Below are 20,467 nucleotides of genomic sequence, written 5' to 3' on the forward strand. Positions count from 1 at the left end.
TGGGTTGTTTGAGGCACTGTAAACACACAGTTGGGTTGATCATGCTGGGTCAAATGGACTATAAGGGGTTCTTTCACTATGAACACCTGGGTTGGGTTATTTTGACCCAACCGGTTTGTTTATTTTTTTTACTTCATCGAACATTCTGGATTCTTATCGTCTTGTCGCCAGGCGGTCACGCACCTCGCAGCAAGCAGGATTATAAGGTAAATTAATAATATGATTATATAATTATTTACCTTTACTTTTAATAAGTTGTGTTTTAGAGCGTACTGATTTCACTGTTTAATGCAATATTTGATATGTCGCTGTGCGGGGTTGGCATTTTATTCCGTGAATGACGAACGTTGTAACTTAAGCAGCCTAGCGATGTACTTTTTTGCCTCAACAATCGCTTTATTGTTATATAAAGTGTGTGTGTGTGTGTGTGTGTGTGTGTGTGTGTGTGTGTGTGTGTGTGTGTGTGTAGTGTTATTTGTATAATTTACAGTAACGTTATACATATGGCCTTTATTTTAACGCCTTATGGAAAGAGTACGTAGGTCAGAAATACGGGGGTAAGTTCCTTTACTGTCTGCATACTGTATTGCTTTGTAATGTTTTGTCAAAATTAGATCATTTCATACAAAAATTGATCTTTTAAGGGCATATTTTTCAAGTAAATGTTTGCGACGTGCCGAATCCAACGATAGATCCATATGTTTTATGTTGAGCATTTTCGCGGTTTTTTCCTTGAGGTAACTTATCTGCATTAGCTAAAACGCTATGTCCCTTACTTTAATAATGTTAAACCACAATATGACTGGTATGTACTATTTTTTATTACTTAAATGTAATGTTGTCTTAGCTACAGTATGTAAAGTTAGACTTAATCTCTCGTGGTGTATGTGGCCGTTCACATGTCGCGTTTTTTGCGCACTGAAGTTCGTTATTATACGCTCATAATGGAAGCTCATTTTTTCCAGGCGCGGGACATGGTTGCTTAGCAACGGCAGACGCCATGGGAGAGCAAGCTGCGTTTTTGGAAAGAAAGCGACGCGTCTTGCGTTTTCACGCGTTTTTAGGCGCAGCATGTGAACGGCCCCTTAAGGGGGTGTGAAGGTGTGAACACACCGTTACTCTTCCTCTATTTTAGTGAATGCCTGTGTTGCATTACAAACTAAGAGACCAGTATAAACCTTAAACTTATTGAACCACATTTGTTTTTCAGATTTGATCAGATTTCACAAGACTTTAGGAAGCTATATTCAGAGGCAGACTTTTTGAAGACTGGGCTACAGTTGCAGACCTAATTCTTGCCAGTGCTCAGTGAGGTGCATTCAGAGCTGGGTGACATGACTTAAGGTAAGCTTTTTCTTATAATATGTCAATCTATAAAACAACATGCAACTGTATTTGACACACATCAACTGGTAAATACAATGGTACAGTAACACTTAACTAGTTGTTTATTAACTTGTATATTGGCTGTTAATTAGTACTTATGAAGCACATACTGATGCCTTATTCTGCATGAGCATATTCTACATCCCTGAATCTGACCCCATACCTAAACTTAATCTGCAGTAGTTGAATGAGGGTGGGAATTAATTTGCATTATTTAAAGGAATGAAGAAATCTTCATATGAAAGTGTTTCAGTTTGTTTTGATTATAAAATATGGTTCACAGTTTGCATATTATTCCTATGGTTTAGATGCTAAAGGGGAAAGTGGTTTCAAAGTCCTGCCCACTCTGGAGAAAAGGTCTTCAGACCCACAACCACGGAATCCCGGAGGCCATTCATTGACGTACAACCTGTAAGTTTTGTTTTACGTTTTCTGCTCTAATAAGGGTGTATGTATATATATAAACACAGTGGTGGCCAAAATTATTATAACAGTTGTATTTTCACCAGCTAAAAAATGATTTTAAGTCAGTGTTTTTTATTTTTTGCTGTAGTGTGTCAGTGAGAAATATCAGTTTACATTGGCACAACAGCCAATCCTCCACACAGAGATCTGATCTCATCATCATCCAGTCTGTCTGGAATGACATGAAGAAACAGAACAAACTGAGACTAAATCCAGAAGAACTGTGACAACGTCCCCAAGATGCTTCAAGAGACCTACCTGCAAAGCTACCTGAAAAACTATGTGCAAGTGCACCTAGTGTAGGGCAAAAGCTGCTTTAAACACAAAAGGACGGTCAAACCAAATGTTGATTTAATTTAGTTAATCAAGGTTAATTGATTAAGAACATTTATTTATGACATTATTTTTGACAGCGTCATTTTATGACATTTTTAGACAAGTGCTTAAAACTTTTAACAGTATTGTAGCTTTGCAGTTAGGTCTCTTGGAGCATCTTGGTGACGCTTTCACAGTTCTTCTGGATGATGATGAGATCAGATCCTGTGTGGAGCACAGAACAAAAATGTCACTGGATTATCACAATTAATGGCAAAATGAATGGAAATGTAAAGCGATATTTCCTACTGACACACTACAGCAAAAGATAGAAATCACTGACTTAAAACCTTATTTAGCTTGTGAAAATACTAGTTTTCTAATAATTTTGACCACAACTGTATGAAAAGTTGAGAAGTAAAATGAGCATTTATTTCATGCCTCTGTGTTTATGTTCATAAAATACACTTAACTTAAAATGTAATGTTGCAAGACTAAATTCCGTATAATTAACAGGTGGGGACCATCATGGTGGATTTGAGCCTTGGGATGAGACAACAACATTTCTAGACCTTCGCCATTGTTCCAGGCCATGCCATTGAAGCGGACTTGTTGCCTGGGAATTTCTCCAGCTTGCAGTATATCATATTGATGGACATAAGTCTTCATGTGTGAAGTTTTTTTTTTGGCCACTTGAAACATGTTTTAAATTGTAAGAATTGTCTGGTGGACTCTTTGTTTGGCTTAGTTTTAATGGCACAATGTTTGGAATGATTCTAATGTGGTAATAATTCATTTTTGAGTGTTCTGCTGCTGCAATGTTGACATAAAGAATATGAATATAGTGTGCCTAGTTTACAGTTTTGTGTTTAAAAGAAACTGATCTACTAAAAACAAAATGTGACAAAATGTGTGACAGCTACACCTATTTGAAAACTGTATTAAAAAGAAATATGAAAACTCATTAAAATGACATTTACATATTCATTTTTTTGTGTTGTGTAACTGTATTACAGAAAAACAATAATAATTTTACATTCTTTTGTGATTTATATATTATTATTGGTAAATATAAAGGTAGCAAGGCAATTAGACAACAAATAACCCAATATTTTGGTAGTTTTTAACCCAGCAACACAGTTAATCTGACCCACTGGTTGGGTCAAATAAACAACCCAGCATTTTGGGTCAAATGATTTAACCCAGCACTTGGGTCAAAACAACCCAACGCGTGTTCTGTCCCATAGTTACCCAGCAGCTGGGTTATGGTTGGGTTATTTTTTAACCCAGCACTTTTTAGAGTGTAAGATTATCTATAAACTAGTGTGCTTCAAAACAACGACAAAATTCGCATTTACAAGATATGAGCATTCAAAACTTACAATCTCGTCACTTCCGCCAATATGAATCAACGATTTTGATGATATCACCATGCACTTCAGTTTCTCATCAAACGTTCTGTCCAATCAAATGCTCTCTAGACTCCGTATTGTCCCACCCCCTACACAGAGACGCAATACATGGAGCAGATCATATGCGCTCATATGTGCGATCGGCATGTATTAAACTACACAGCCTCAGCATGATTATGATCACTATTTTGTTTTAGCAAGAGTTTCATATTAAATCTGTGGGGTAATTTATTAGTCTGTGGCTGTCATAAGCTACAAATGCGGCTTTACAGAGCTTAACGGCTCTGGCCCGAGCAGATATAAATGGAACGCTATTGGCTATTCAAAATAAATGGGCGGGGCTGGGCGATATGTTTTTGTTTCAATTAAAAGTACGTCACCGCATAGAATAACGCTGCATGTTTCAAGGCACTTCAGTGGACCTTTAAGTCTTTTGTACAATGACATAGCGCAAAGTCCTGAACACCCTAATAACTGGATGTACATTTTCCCTCACGTAACTTCCCATTACTTGTTCAATAAATTTTTTCATTTGATTTTTGGTCACTATGAGGCTGAGGCGAATACGCTTTATACAGACTGAAAATGCAGGAATCATTCAGAATGAACAGCATGTCCTGAAACGTTTATATAAACACACAATCACTCAAATGGACTTCCAAACATTCTGCCTGCCAAAAAAACACCACTCACCGTATCGCAGTAATGACATTTGTAACCTCTCACTTTCATCAGAAATCTACTAGCAATTTCTTGATCAACAATAAACACTCACAGCCTGGTGCTCGCAATATCTCAGTGTTTAATCATAGCAGCTCACTGAACCAATATATTTCAAATAACATGTATTAACTAACAATTGCTATCTCAGCTGAATGCAGAAGCTCCTCCTCTGACCTTCACCTTGGTAACCATGGCCACAAGAAGAGGAAGCATTTATTTGTGCTCCTTGAGATCTGATATCTTTCACAATGGTCTCGAGGCAAGATTTTTATGTTGCACATTTATATTTCAAGTCAGATTCAGGTTTTTGAAACATGCAATTTAGTCCCTGATCTGCTAATCCAGCACTACTATAGCAAACTTTAAGAAGCCATTAGCCACTGTAGAGCTCAATTATGATCTTGGGTGAAATCCACTGAAACAGGCTGCTTGAAAAAGACCAAGACGTTTGTCTAGAGAAAGAAGCACCTGCTGCCTGAGTCGTGGTGAATCTATTCCAAGAGTTTCAAACAATAGGAGGAATTTTAACAGCTAGATTAGCATCTTTTTATCTTGCCATCTGCACACGTCACTAATGGCCAGAGGAGCCTTCTGCTTTTCAGCAGCACGGAGATGGCAGATACACAGAGAATGACAACAAAATAAGATCTTTAAGTGGCCTCTTTTAAAAGTGCACTACTTGCTAAAATCCACTACTGTTTAAAATGTAGGGGTCGGTAAGATTTTTTAATGTCTTTGAAAGAAGTGACTTATGCTCATCACGGCTGCATATATTTGATAAAAAAAATAACTTTAAAAAAAAAACTCTAGTCATAAAAATAGAATTTATATAATGTATATATGGAATACTGTATAACAGAATTTGCCATACTTTGGAAAAAATCATCGAAAAGTAGGTCAGTACACTTATAGAGGTCATCGGATGCCTATTTTCAACAAGTTCATATGAATCTTTAGGGACTTAATAAAAAGTCTGTAATATACTTTGGTTAAAAATTCTCAATAGTAGTGTAAAAAACACCCTTTTATCTTGTCAAAATCAGCTCTGCAAAATACCGGCTCATTTTATTGCATGGGCCCTTTAAATGCAAATGAGCTCTGCTTGCCCCGCCCCTCTCTGCTGTGGGATTATGAGGTGTAATGTTTACTTTAGCCAAGTTTAGATGCGTTTAGCTGCGTTTAGCCGCGTTTATCAGTGAAACTTGCCAACAAGCACATTATTAAGAAAGGCCATTTGCAAAGAGGGATAAAAAACCTTTTTATTCACTTCTGCTGTGGGTGAAGCTGCATCACGAATGATTCACACGAACATAGATGCATGTGTAGACTGGGATCGGCGCTTTCCTTTTAAACCTGAAAGTAATGTTAATCCTCTGCATCTTCAGCGGCTCAGATGTCGGGAGTAAATGACTACTGCTTTGTTCATTATTACATCCAACAACAGAACACCTCAATCGCTCAGTTAGAGTCTTCCTCTGCACCCGCACAAGAAGCTGAGAATGACTTCTCAATGACTTGATTTTAAAAAGGGGATATTACTTTTAAAGATTAAAAAAATACCACTGGGTGGATTTTTAATATTGTAGGGTGGTTGTGTACACAAGCTACCAACACACATTAATGTTCAAACCACATGTAAAAGTTAGTTTTGCATCTAATGACCCTTTTAAATCAAAATGCAAGATGGACTAGTGCCTGTAAATATTAAATATGCATTCTGCATGTTCTGATCTTTGAGACTTTACTCTGTTGGTTCAGTGAACTGCTTTTATTAAACACTGAAATGTTGCGAGCACCAGGCTGTGAGTGTTTATTATTGACCAAGAAATTGCTAGTAGATTTCTGATGAAAGTGAGAGGTTATAAATATCATTACTGCGATGCGGTGAGTGGTGTTTTTTTTTTTTTTTTTTGCAGGCAGAATGTTTGGAAGTCCATTTGAGTGATTGTGTGTTTATATAAACCTTTTAGGACACGCTGTTCATTCTGATTGATTTCTGCGTTTTCAGTTTGTATAAAGCATATTCGCCTCAGCCTCACAGTGACCACCAGAAATCAAATGTAAGAATTTATTGAACAGGTAATGGGAAGTTAAGTGAGAGAAAATGTACATCCAGTTATTAGGGAGATCAGGACAATGTGAAACAGAGGGGTCTCACACTGACTGTATGTTATCTCATTGTACAGTCAAAATCAGGATTTTTTGCCGATATCCAATATTTTTTTAACTCATTTTGGCAATTAGCCTATGCCGATACTGATTCCTTTTGGTTTCGAAACAACACTAAGGCTCAATCCCAATTCTACCCCTTACCCCTACACTTAGCCCTACCCCTCCGTTTGGCGCGTTCATGTGAAGGGGTAGGGGTGTCTCATTTCTCTTTTGGTTGGAGGGGTAGGGGTAAGGGGAAGGGCCAGATAGCCCTCCAAACGAAGATTTTTCAGGACCTCACTTCAAACGAAGGGCTAAGAGAAATTTCCAACATGGCTGCTCACTCGAGCAAGCAGACTCATAAATATAAGTAATTTTTGCCTTTAATAAGGATTTTCATGACAATGTTTCATTATATGTATATTACCTTCAATCTTGTGTTTGTGTTTATGGTGTTGTTTTGTAAATATACGTTTGCAAAAAAATCGCTAAAGTTTGCTAGCAGATTGCACTGATTGCACGATATTACAAAATATATTTTTATGTCATATACACTTGACTGCATGTTAGAAACATGAAAGACCAGTGGCACGGCAATTTGCAACGGTGGTGTAGTGGAGGGTGTACGCAAGTAAGTTATACAGTGTATACATACTTCCACTTTTTAAATCCCCTCTGATGTGCATTATTAAATAAATTCTTAATCCAGTGAACCCCTGTAAACATTTTATTCCAAGGATCCAGTAAACGAATGCGTTCAAATAGAAAGTTCAAAACGAAATTCACAAATGAAGCATATAGCACTTCTCCCGGCACCACTACACTGATTAGCAATTTGCCGCGCATGTGATAACGCGTTGTTTGTTTTGCTTATGGCCACATGTGAATGAACGGTGCGTACACCGTACATTTGTACTTTTGCAACATGACAACATTTTTGACATCTTGGAATGAGTGATAAACATCTGCGCATGACCTCTGACGTAACATTAGGAACTAGCGACCACGTATGATGACGTATAACAGTGTTGTAGTGGTGTCCCATTTCTTAGGGGAAATATTTTAGCCCTTCCCCTTTCCACTTTGTTTCAAGGGACAAGGGGAAGGGGAGAGGGGAAGGCGAAGGGGTAGAAAATAGAATTGGGATTGGGCCTAAGTCTTTCCTGTGGAAATTTCAAGCTATTTTTTTTAATGTTGGTTAGCTTTTAACAGGAAATTATTTATTAGAATTAAATAAACAATAATAAAGTTTTTTTAATGACAGTCACAGTACATTGAAGCTTTGAAAATAACTAATGAACTATATAATCAATTGCTGCATTTTTTTCTGAAAAATGCAGTGGTAACCTTAACATTATATTTTAATAATTGTTTTTAGTGTTTTAAATAAGTCTTTTTTGCTCACCAAGGCTGCGTTTATTTGATTAAAAATACAGAAAAAAACAGCAATATTGTGAAATATTATTGTAATTTTAAATAGTTCTTCTCTATTTTATTATACTTTAAAATAGAATTCCTTATTCCTGTGATGCAACACTGAATTTTCAGCATCATTGCTCTGTGTGAATGAATGGCACAGAGGCATGATTTCGTTTACTAAACACATACTGAAGCAGTGTTTTCAGGCCCTGTCGCCTCGAAATATGAGTACATAAACACATTAACATGATCTCTAGAACTGCTCTGAAAGTCACTTCATGAGCATTTTACCATTTCTTTTGAGAAAAAAAAAACATTGTCATACCATATACAAGCTGAAACTTAATGGTCTTCACAACAATCCGTCAAAATAAAAGTTTGGTTTAACTAAAATAAATTGTGACAGAAATATATTGCTTATTGTAATGATAGTAGTACTGCTATTACTAATAAAATTATTATAAAAAATGTTTACCAGAAAATATAAATACATAGGACAGTTTTTCAAAAAAAAAAAAAAAAAATCAAATTATAAAATCAAATAATTTACATTTGATTATTCAAATTAATTAAATTATTAAAAGGGAATTCAGAAAATTAATGGAAAACACATAATTTGATAAAAATAAAACTGATTTTATGAAAAAAAGTATTTCATAGCGCCCTAAAAATTGAATTTTTGTTAAACGTTTAATAAATTGCTGGTAAATTGTGTTCATGATTTCAATTAATTAGACATGCCTTTTGATTAATATTTCTTGATTTTGCCATTAAAACTGAGTCTAGAAAAATGAAAATGGAAAAACTGAATCTGAATCTGAATAAAAAAAAATAAAATAAAACCCAAAACAGGACTTTTGTAAAAAATAAAACAGATTTCATAGGGTCCTAAGTGTAATTTATTCGTGTAATTATTATATGAAATTACTGTATCAATTATATATTTTTTATATGTAATTATTATATCAAAGCTGAATTTTTAGCATCATTACTCCTGCCATAAGTGTCACATGATCCTTCAGAAATCATTCTAATCTTCTGATTTGCTGCTTAAGAAACATGTCGAAAACAGTTGTGCTGCTTCATATTTTTGTGGAAACCGTGACACGTTTTTTTCAGGATTCTTTGATGAATTGTCATACCACATACAAGCTGAAACTTAAAGGTCTTCACAGCAATCCATCAAAATAAAGGTTTGGTTTAACTTGAAGAAATTGTGACAGAAATATATTGCTTATTGTAATAATAGTACTACTACTACTAATAAAATTATTATTAAAAAAATATTTTTAAGAAATGTTTACCAGAAAATATAAATACATAGGACAGTATTTCTATAAAAAAAAATTATTATAATAAAAAAAACATTAATTTAATTAGACATGCATTTGATTATTCAAATTAATGAAATTATTGAAATGGAATTCAGAAAATTAATGGAAAACACATAATTTGGTAAAAATAAAACTGAATTTGTGAAGAAAGTTATTTTATAGAGCCCTATGAATTGAATTTTTGTTAAATGTTTAATAAATTGCTGTTAAACTGTGTAATTTTCATGATTTCAATTAATTAGACATGCTGTTTGACTAACATTTCCTAATTTAACCAATAAAACAGAGTCTAGAAAAATTCAAACGAAAAAAATAAAACACCAAAAAATGGAATTTGGATTTTAAAATTTTTTTGTAAAACGGATTTCATAGAACCCTAGTGTAAAAGTGTAATTTATTCTTGTAATTATTTTATCAAATTATTATATCAATTATATGTTATTATATGTAGTTATTATATCAAAGCTGAATTTTCAGCATCATTACTCTATTCTTCAGTGCCACATGATCCTTCAGAAATCATTCTACTCTTCTGATTTGCTGCTTAAGAAACATGTCGCAAACAGTTGTGCTGCTTCATATTTTTGTGGAAACCGTGACACGTTTTTTCAGGATTCTTTGATGAAAAGAAAGCTTAAAAGAACATCATTTGTCATAGAAATATTTTGTAACATTATAAATGTCTTTACTGTCACTGTTGATCAATTGAATTCATTGCATCCTTGCTAATTGAAAATACTAATTTTAATTGACCTCAAACTTTTGAAAGGTAAAAATATTGATAATCCAATATACAGTATTTGGCCTACAGTAATCATTAAAAATTTGAAGGAGGGGCTTTGCATTTTAGTATAGACTAAATAACTGCTTATAATATGCGGATTATATTTCAGTAACACTAACACCAAGCACTGGGCATCAGCTGATTAACTGACCAAAAAGTGATGCTATAAATCAACACCAGGAAGAAATGAGAGAAACAGCACCTGTAATTTTAATGGTAATTTAAGCAACTTAATTGTATGCTGATTTTGCTCTTCTTTGTTCAGTGATTGATCATTGCATTGCACAGATCAATACTGGATACTGAAAGCCAACCCCTCTTGACTTTATTGATATCCAATGCAGTTTATATTAGATTTTCTTACAATCCCCTTCTGTTATGACAGAAAGAAGTTTAGCACACACATGGCCACGTCAAAACATCTTAGAGTAATGACACACGACCAAGGAAGGAAGAGAGGAAGGAAGGAAGGAAGGAAGGAAGGAGGAAAGAAAAGAAAGAAAGAGAGATCACCAAGGAGAAGGACTTGTAAAACAGTTACTATGGTAACAGGAAAACTAAAAATAAGAAAATCAATCAATAATGAAGTGTCTAAGTCACATTGAGCTGTGTTATCTGTGTAGGAGATGTCAAGCAGCTTTCAGCAGAACCTTTGTGTCCTCCCTGCAGGTTTCTGGCCCACTGAGACAAAGGGTTTCATGTATAACCGTGGACAAGAGCTAGAGTAAAGGACTCACTGGCAATCAACAAACAGCAAACAATCCTTGGCTCTCTTTTCAATCACTCCTTTGGAAAAATGGGTGAGCCAAATGTTGAATTTAAACTCGGGATAAATGGGCTTCAGGAAGAGCAGTGACGTCTTAAAAGCTGATCCATTTACTTTGATATGCATGTCCATGGAGATTATTTTGGAGCCTTATTAAAGAAAAATAAGACAACTTGATGTGATTCAGCTGTCAAATGCTTGAAATGTAAATGACATGCTCAGCATTTTTTACACAATGTTTTGAATGACAGAAGCTTTTCTGCTCATCAAGGCTGCATTTATTTGATTAAAAATACAGAAAAAACAGTAATACTGTGAAATATTATTGCAATTTAAAATAGTGGTTTTCTATTTTAATATACTTTATAATAGAATTTATTCTTGTGATGCAAAGCTGGATTTTAAGCATCATTACTCCAGTCAGTGTCATGTGATTCTACAGAAATCAGTCTAATATGCTGATTTATTATCAATGTTGGAAAAATGTGCTGCTTATTATTATTTTTTTTTTTTTCAGGATTCTTTGATGAATAAATTTTTGAAAAGGACAGCATTATTTAAAATAGGAATCTTTGGTAACACTTTACAATAAGGTTCATTAGTTAAACCTTAGTTAATGTATTAACTAACATGAACTAACCATGAGCAATACATTTGTTACTGTATTAACTAATCTTTATTACCGTTAGTTAACGGAAATACAGTTGTTCATTGTTTGTTCATGTTAGTTCACACTGCATTAACTAATGTTAACAAAATTTTAATAATGCATTAGTAAATGTTGAAATTATCATTAACAAAGATTAATAAATACTGTATAAGTGCAGTTCATTATTAGTTCATGTTAACTAATGTGGTTAACTAATGTTAACTAATGAACCTTATTGTAAAGTGTTACCGAATCTTTTAATATACACTACCATTCAAAGTTTGGGGTCAGTACATTTTTTTATTTCTTCATTTGTTTGAAAGAAATTAATAATTTTATTCATGTGTTAAATTGATAAAAAGTGATAGCAAAGACTTGCATTGTTCTATTTTAAATAAATGCTGTTCTTTTTAACTTTTTATTCATCGAATAATCCTGTAAAACGTATCACAGGTTCCAAAAAATATTAAGCAGCACAACTGTTAGCATATTAGAATGATTTCTGAAGGATCATGTGACACTGAAGACTGGAGTAATGGCTGATGAAAATTCAGCTTTGTATCACAGAAATAAATTATATTTTAAGGTATACAATACTAAAACTGTTATTTTAAATTGCAATAATATATTTCATAATATTAATGTTTTTTTCAGAATTTTTTATCAAATAGATGGAAATTTGATGAACACAAGTGACTTCTTTAAAAATAATTAAAAAATCTTACTGATTTTGAACGGCAATCTACATACATTTCTCTAGAATAAATTATTAATTAATTATGTATATGGATAACGTGCCATGTTTAATTTTAACTCGATTTTTAGTGTATTTTACATTAAAGTCAGCATGCATTTAGAAATCTGATTTGAAAGTTCTTCAAACTCTCCATTTCTTGGTGTTTCTTTTTTTATTAATGTTTTATTAACTTATTTTTTTAATCCTTATGGTGACATAAACAGGTCTTCTCTTATTATTTAATCTAATTAATGCCCCCCAAGACTGGAGTAATGGCTGATGAGAATTCGGCTTTGCATCACAGAAATAAACTATATCTTAAAGTATATTAATATAGAAAACTCTTATTTTTAATTGCAATAATATTTCACAATAACATTACTTTTTCTGTATTTTTGATCAAATAAATGGAACTTTGATGAGCATAAGAGGCTTCTTTAAAAAAACATTTAGCTTTTTTCTTTAATTTTCCAGTCATTTTTGAGAAATAAATGATATTTTAAAGTATATTAAACTAGAAACCTGTTATTTTAAATTGCAATAATATTTCAAAATATTACTTTTTGTATTTTTGATCAAATAAATCGAACTTTAATGAGCATAAGAGACTTCTTTAAAAACATTAAAAATCTTACTGATGAAGTAATATGATGATGCATAGAAAAGGAAAATGATTAAATATTAGAAATGCTTGTTTTCATTGATTGAAAAATAGTGTGGAAAATGTGCCATGATTAATTTTAACTCGATTTTCCGTGTATTTTACATTAAAGTCAGCATGCATTTGGAAAACTGCATTTAGAACAATTTTTTTTTAACCTAATAATTTTTAAATTAAAATGTCATAACTTGATCCTCTGGTGAAATACCAAAATTTACGGTGAAATAAGCAGGTCTTCTCAATTATTTAATCTACTTAATCGCTGCTTCAATCAACTACAAGACAAAACATGTCCAAATAATCATAGATAGAACAAAGTCAATGCCCTACATTTTTTTTAATAATCATTGTGATTTCAAACTATTTGCATCTCTTCGTCTACAGTGAAATTGCTTCCACTGGAAAAACACTCAATTTAAAGTCTTTTAAGAGTGAATATACATTGATATCGAGTATCATGAAATGGTCTAAAATATCAAGACTTGTTAAAAAAGTAACACTGTTTTTGTAAGACCTCCTCAATCCCTTCAAAAAAAGGGAAGCCAGTCAGTCAAACCCTCTTTGAAGAAAGAGATAGAAGCAGAAAGAGATGTCACTTTACACACACTATGCGACGACTGGCTGATGGCGGCGATGTAGCAGAGGCTATTCTTATCTCCTCCAGATTAACTTCCAATTGTTTTGGGCAAACAAAGGCTGCATCTTAGGAAACCACCCCCTAAAGGTCCAGATGGTCACCGTCCAAGACCCCTGACCTAAAGGCTCCGCCAGGGGACACAACTGCACATGCCTCCAGCACCGAAAGGCCACCCAGCAAACCTCGTCTTTTCAGCCAATCAAACAAGGACTCACACTTTTTCATAAGCTCTAAGCTCGTGCTGATAAAGTGGCAGCTTAGCCAGTTGGTCTGGCTTACTAATCACCCCAGAGTGGTAAATTAGAAGCAGGAGGAACCAGATTGAATTACCACTAAAGGCTGATTGCATTGAAAGTGTATAACTTAATACCTGACCAATGCCATCTTGATTAAAACCTGACCTCACTTGAGCCTCAAATGATGCTTTTTTCTTTAAATGGCCAAAACAACTCAGGCTCAGAGAGACCTAAAGCAGCTTGCATGCAGCTATTTGCAAATAAATTATATGAATTTGAAATAAACTGACCACTTTAATAGGTACAACGAGCACATCTTTTGTAATGTGGCTTTTAAAATAATTTGACTGAATTTGGCCTAAGTATAAAACCTACAAAGCAATCAATCTTTCATTTGCTTTCTTAAATGGTCTACTACCTGTATGACTTTTGCTTCTCCAGAATACAGACGAAGAAAGAAAGTGATACAGGTTTGGAATGACGTGAAGGTGGTTAAAGCACAACTTTGTAGATTTTCAACCAGCTTTACATTGATACAACATTGAACCACTGAAAACCGCAGTAATGATGCTGAAAACTTAAATAAATCACTACATTTAAAAAAAAAAAAAAATAATAATAATAATAATTAAAATAATTTCATTTTTTAAAATATATTAAGATAGACATCAGTTATTTTTTGCACTGTATTTTTTTTTTTAAAAATAGGTGAAAACAGGAGACTTTTTTCAAAAACATAAAAAATCATAATGATTTGACCAGAAGTATATATAGTATGCATTAAGAAAAAAGGTCAATTTTAATTGACATGCAGATTTTAACATACATTCCTGGTCTGACTTTGAAAGATTCAAAAACAAAGTCAGAAATGTTTTATTTATTTATTTTTTATTAAGTGGCGGAAACTGAATCAAAAAAGTCCCCATTAAAACTGTAGAATTTAATCCAAGTACCAATTAATCTGACAAAAACAGAGACACAAAATATCATCAAAAAATAAATGTTGTTTTTAATTACTGATTTATCCAAGACTAATAATCGAAAAATATAATAAAAAATAATTAACTCACAATTTTGATTTCTCTCTCTCTCTCTCTCTCTCTCTCTATATATATATATATATATATATAGAATTGTAATTGTAATTTTTTTTCTCAGAATTACAAGAATTGTGATATAAACTCGTAATTCTGAAAAATAAAGTTGCAATTCTGAGATATAAACTCATAATTCTGACTTTTTTTGTCGTAATTGTGATTTTTTTTCTCAGAATTGTGAGAAAAAAAGACAGAATTGCGAGATGCAAACTTGCAATTGCGTGAAAAAATTCTGAATTGTGAGGTTTTTTTTTTTTTTTAACTCAGTGGTGGAAAGGGCTTTCATAGTTAACCTTTGATTCTCATTAGGATTTTTGTTTCCAGTTTGGCTGTTAATGCAAACAGCTTACATATTCACCAAAATGTGTATTTTTATTAGAATTCTAATATTTCACCTTCATTTCCTAAATTTCATAAATCTATTTTACACTAAGTAAAAAAAATTGCTGCACTCAAAACTGCAGAATTTAATCTATGTACCAATTCATCTGACAAAAACTCACACACACACAATTTTTCCACATACTAAATGCTAAGGACAAAAAAACCCCATCAAAATAAATGTTGTTTCTAATTACTGATTTATCTAAGACTAATAATCGAAAAAATATAATAAAAAATAATAAACTCACAATTTTGACTTTTTTCTTAGAATCGTGAGTTAGAAAGTCCGAATTGTGAGATATAAACTCGCAATTCTGAAAAGTAAAGTTGCAATTCCTGAGATATAAACTCATAATTCTGACTTTTTTCTCGTAATTGTGACTTTTTTTTTCTCAGAATTGTGAGTTAGAAAGTCCGAATTGTGATATAAACTCGCAATTCTGTGAAAAAAAGCCAGAATTGCAAGATGTAAACTTGCAATCGTGTGAAAAAAAGTCATAATTGTGAGATTTTTTTTTTAACGGACAAAAAAAAAAAAAAAAAAAAAACTCAAACCACTTGTGATATAGGAACCACTTTTCATTCGTTTTTTTGTTTTTATTGAATATCCTTTTTTACTCTAAAATATCACATTTGGTTGCACATGCTGTTTCAAGCAGACATCACCAAACAAAAGTTACTATTTTTTATTGCATTTGCATCATAGTTTTCATCTACGTCATCAAAAATTAGATTTTTTTTTCACCTTGACTCTATGAAGAAAACCAAAGTCAACTGTGTGTTAGCTACAACAGCTAACAGTTTGCCATCTTTTCTGAGATGTTTGGGAGTCCAGCTTTCTCATGTGACTTAGGCTCCGAAGTGTCTGTGAAATGTTCAGGGGGTGGGAAAGAATGAGGCCGTCAGGACACAGGAATGTGACCAAAACATTGCCTTTAAACCTTCAGGTCATGGGACCTTGAAGGACATCAGATGAATGTCCAGTTTAGATGGGAATGTGGTCAAGATCAGGAATGCAACCTAGGATTCCGAGGATCACCGGCTGAATATGACACTTTATATTCAATGAGTTTTAATGAACACTTATGATCTTTCCATACAGATATATTCAGATCATGACTTTATCTACTAACAGCTAACTAGAGATGGTCAAAGAAAGCAAAAATAAAAGGACACTCAAACTAGAAGTTGGGTCAAACTCAAAACACCCAATCCAATCAAATGCTTTTGAATCTAGAGATAATGGCTTTGATAGAAAGATCATCGTCAGAGTTGCATTGCAAAACCTCAAACGAGACGAGAGTAGCTGACATTTCAAAAAGTGAAAGTAGTACCTTGCTGTGTGACATACTAGATTTCATTCAAATCTATTTTAAAGAATAATTTCCTTTATCAACTGGACAAAAAGCTAAAAGTTATAAAAAAATAGTCAGTTTTATTTCATTAGATTTTATGAAATACACTTTAAATGAAATGCTGTATAAGAACTATTTTGGACTCCCCATTCCCCAAAGAACATCTGTGAACAATTCTACTTTAATAATCTAAAAAATACCTTTTTTTTTCAATTTAAAGAGCCTTTTGTATTCAGGAAAGGCTGTATAAATGTTAAAGGTTTTTAATGGAGCTTTAAATGCTAATGAACCTTTAAAAAAAAAAAAACACTTTTCCTTAGGCAGTCACACAAAGTTTGACCGGTCTTGGTGTTAAAAAAGTTCATGTCCATTTTTTGGTATTTAAAAAAGGAAAAAGTACTCCAATCTTAAAATAATATTATATATATATATATATATATTGTTTTGATTCAGTGCTGTTATTTATATGTGAGTTTTCAATTAGGAAAAGACAAATTTTACAGGAAAGAAATGTCATTTTGTATAATAATAATAATAATAATAATAATAATAATAATAATAATAAAACAAATCTTTATTATTTTAAGATTGAAGTAATTTTTCCTTTTTTAAAGACCAAAAAATGGACATGAACTTTTTTTAACACCAAGACTTTAGGTCAAACTTTGAGTGACTGCCTAAGGAAAAGGATCTTTATATTGAAAAAAGGGTATATTTTAGATTTTAGAACTTCCTAATTGAAAACTCACTTATGTATAAATGACAGCACTGCATCAAAACGATATATATATATATATATATATATATATATATATATATATATATATATATTTTTTTTTTTTTTCATTCAGTGCTGTCATTTATACATATGTGAGTTTTCAATTAGGAAAAGCCTAATTTTAGAGGAAAGAAATGTAGTTTTTTTTATAATAATAATAATAATAATAATAAAACAAATTTTATATATCAAATGTCCAGCATCCCCGCAAGTTTTGTCAAGTTTACACGATTTTTTTACAACTTCATGACCCCCAGTGTGGTTTCATTTGACACATGACACACCATCGTTTCATAAACTGTGCATTATTTCACTCACATTAAGGTAAAGTCATGTGTAACCACATTAAAAGCATGAGTAAACATATTAATCTTTGTCCTGTAAGCATCAACGTGTTTTTAGATGATGCTGATAAAGTTAAAGCCACATGATGTGCTATCCAGCTGTAAACACAGTGAGTAGTTTTAGTAAACCAAGCTCAGAAAGAAATGTCAAGCTGTCAAAAAACAGCAGAATGATGTTCTTGACCAAACTCGATTTGTTTGGCATCAAACCTGACTCAACCTTGAACCTTGTAGGTATCACGCACGCTCCAATGAAATACAACAGTTTTGGAAAATATGTCATAACTTACCGAATTCTGCAAGCAGATGATCTGTTTCGTCTAGATGTATGAGCTCGTCTTTCTATTCGCTTCTCTTCAGCAGATTTTAGTTCATTTCAGCTCTGGCTCACTGACTGACTGCCGCTGGGAAGCTCGACGTGACGTCGGCACTCGGAAGAACCGACTGACTGTACGTTCTGTCACGTCACGTACCATTTGTTTCCAGTGTGTGTATCTGCCCAAAACATTCAGCTCCGTGAAATGAAAACAGGGACAAACTGCGGGTTTGTAAGTGTTGTTATTTTAAGGATGGCCAAAAGATATTCTTAATAATTAAATCAATTTAAAACCACAATGAACTTGAATAAGAAATAGTCTAATCTTAATTGTGCATTCAAGTAAAATAAACAATCATGCGACTAATTTAGTTAATATCCACACATCAGCGATTCCTGATTTCAATCTTGCTTTAATAACAAACAAAAACAGCAACAGATTGTGAGCAGCTGAGCACAAACTTTTCTTTTGTGAACCACGCTTAATGTATGAATGAGAAAAATACATTTGTTGCATTAAACAAACAAACAAAGCATGAGAGTGGACAAATCTGATTCTATTTCTCAAGAAAGTTACAAACAGTAAACGTCTTTTCTTATGGATACTACTTACTACTAACAATTTAAAAGGCATAGAAAAAATACAGTGTCTTGGATCAGGTAAACAAGAGACACAAATATAATCGTGATATATGTGGGAGGAATGTGAACAGTGGTACTGGTATAAAGTCTATTATAACCTAAAAATAACCACCTAGGGTTCCACTTGATAAACTACAAGGTAAGATCATTCATACCGATTCATACAGATGGAAATACAGCGCTCCCTGCTGGAGGTTTAGATTAAGGTTTTTATGTTTTGACCGCAGAACCGCATGAGCTACTAAAAGTTATTAGCTTTTGTTTTAATATGGTTTTAGCATCTGCTGAGTAAATAAATATTTCTATTTTTATTTTTTATACATTTTATTTTGGTGCCATCCAGAAAATACATAATTAGTAATACACAATTTCCCCCTGTATTTAATTTTTTTTTATTAACATAAAGTACAATATAGTGCTGTCAAATGATTAATCGCATCCAAAATAGGCCTAAACGATTTGGTTTGTGTGTACGGTGTATATTTATTATATAAACACACACACATGTATGGACATATTTATGTTTATTTATTAAATATGTTATATATTATTAATTATATGAATACAAATATATACATGTAAACATTTCCTAAATGTTCTGTATGTTAGTGTATTTATATATATATACAGTCATGACTGAAATTATTCATACCCCTAGCAAATTCTGACTTAAAGATATTTTTATTCAACCAGCAATTTTGTTTGATTAGAAATGACATAGACGTCTCCCACAACATAATAAGACGATGTACAAGAGGCATCATTGTGGAAAAATTATTACTCATCTTTTATTTACATTTGAACAAAAAGTGGCATGTCCAAAATTATTCATACCCTTCTCAATAATCAATAGAAAAGCCTTTATTGGCTATTACAGCAATCAAACGCTTCCTATAATTGCTGACCAGCATTTTGCATGTCTCCACTGGTATTTTTGCCCATTCATCTTTAGCGATGAGCTCTAACTCTTTCAGGTTGGAGGGTCTCCTTGCCATCACCCTGATCTTTAGCTCCCTCCACAGATTCTCAATTGGATTTAAGTCAGGACTCTGGCTGGGCCACTGCAAAACATTAATGTTTTTGTCTGCTAACCATTTCTTCACCACTTTTGCTGTGTGTTTTGGGTCGATGTCGTGCTGAAATGTCCACTGGTGCCCAAGGCCAAGTTTCTCTGCAGACTGCCTGATGTTGTTGTTGAGATTTTTGATGTATTTCTTGTTTTTCATGGTGCTGTTTACTGTGATTAAGTTCACTGGTCCACCGGCTGAAAAACACCCCCAAAACATTAGGTGCCCACCACCATGTTTGACAGTGGGGATGGTGTTCTTAGGGTTCTGAGGCTTCTCCTTTTTTACGCCAAATGAAGGCTACATCATTGTGGCCAAACAATTAAATTTTTGTTTCATCTGACCAGAAGCCTTCTTTGTCCAGATGAGCATTTGCAAAGGCCAAGTGGGCTTTTGTGTGCCTTATCTGGAGAAGTGGTGTCCTCCTTGGTCTGCTTCCGTGGAAGCCAGTGGTGTGCAGTGTCTGTTGGACTGTCTGCCTTGAGATGTTGCCACCAGCAGAGCCCAGATTCATCAGGATGGCCTTTGTGGTGATCCTTGGATATATTTATAAGGGTCGTAAGGGTAAATTTTTGGAAACTGAAAACTGAATAAAAAAGCTTTCCATTGATGTGTATTTTGTTAGATAATATACAACTATTTGAAAATCTGAGGGTGCAGAAAATCGCCTTTAAAGTTGTCCAAATGAAGTTCTTAGCAATGCATATTACCAATCAAAACGTTTTGATATATTTACAGTAGGAATTTTACAAAATATCATCATGGAACATGATCTTTACTTAATATGCTAATAATTTTTGGCATAAAAGA

General features: G+C 33.2%; 1 long non-coding RNA gene across 1 annotated transcript; it reads left to right on the plus strand.

Moving 5' to 3' along the window:
• The first annotated feature begins 533 nt into the window (after nucleotides 1-533).
• On the plus strand, nucleotides 534-3,095 carry LOC141343479 (uncharacterized). The gene is made up of 3 exons (XR_012356765.1): nucleotides 534-1,344; nucleotides 1,695-1,797; nucleotides 2,683-3,095. It is a non-coding gene; the product is annotated as an uncharacterized lncRNA (long non-coding RNA).
• The last annotated feature ends 17,372 nt before the right edge of the window (nucleotides 3,096-20,467 follow it).

Source organism: Garra rufa, chromosome 10 (assembly GCF_049309525.1).
Source record: "Garra rufa chromosome 10, GarRuf1.0, whole genome shotgun sequence".
Classification (NCBI taxonomy): Eukaryota; Metazoa; Chordata; class Actinopteri; order Cypriniformes; family Cyprinidae; genus Garra; species Garra rufa.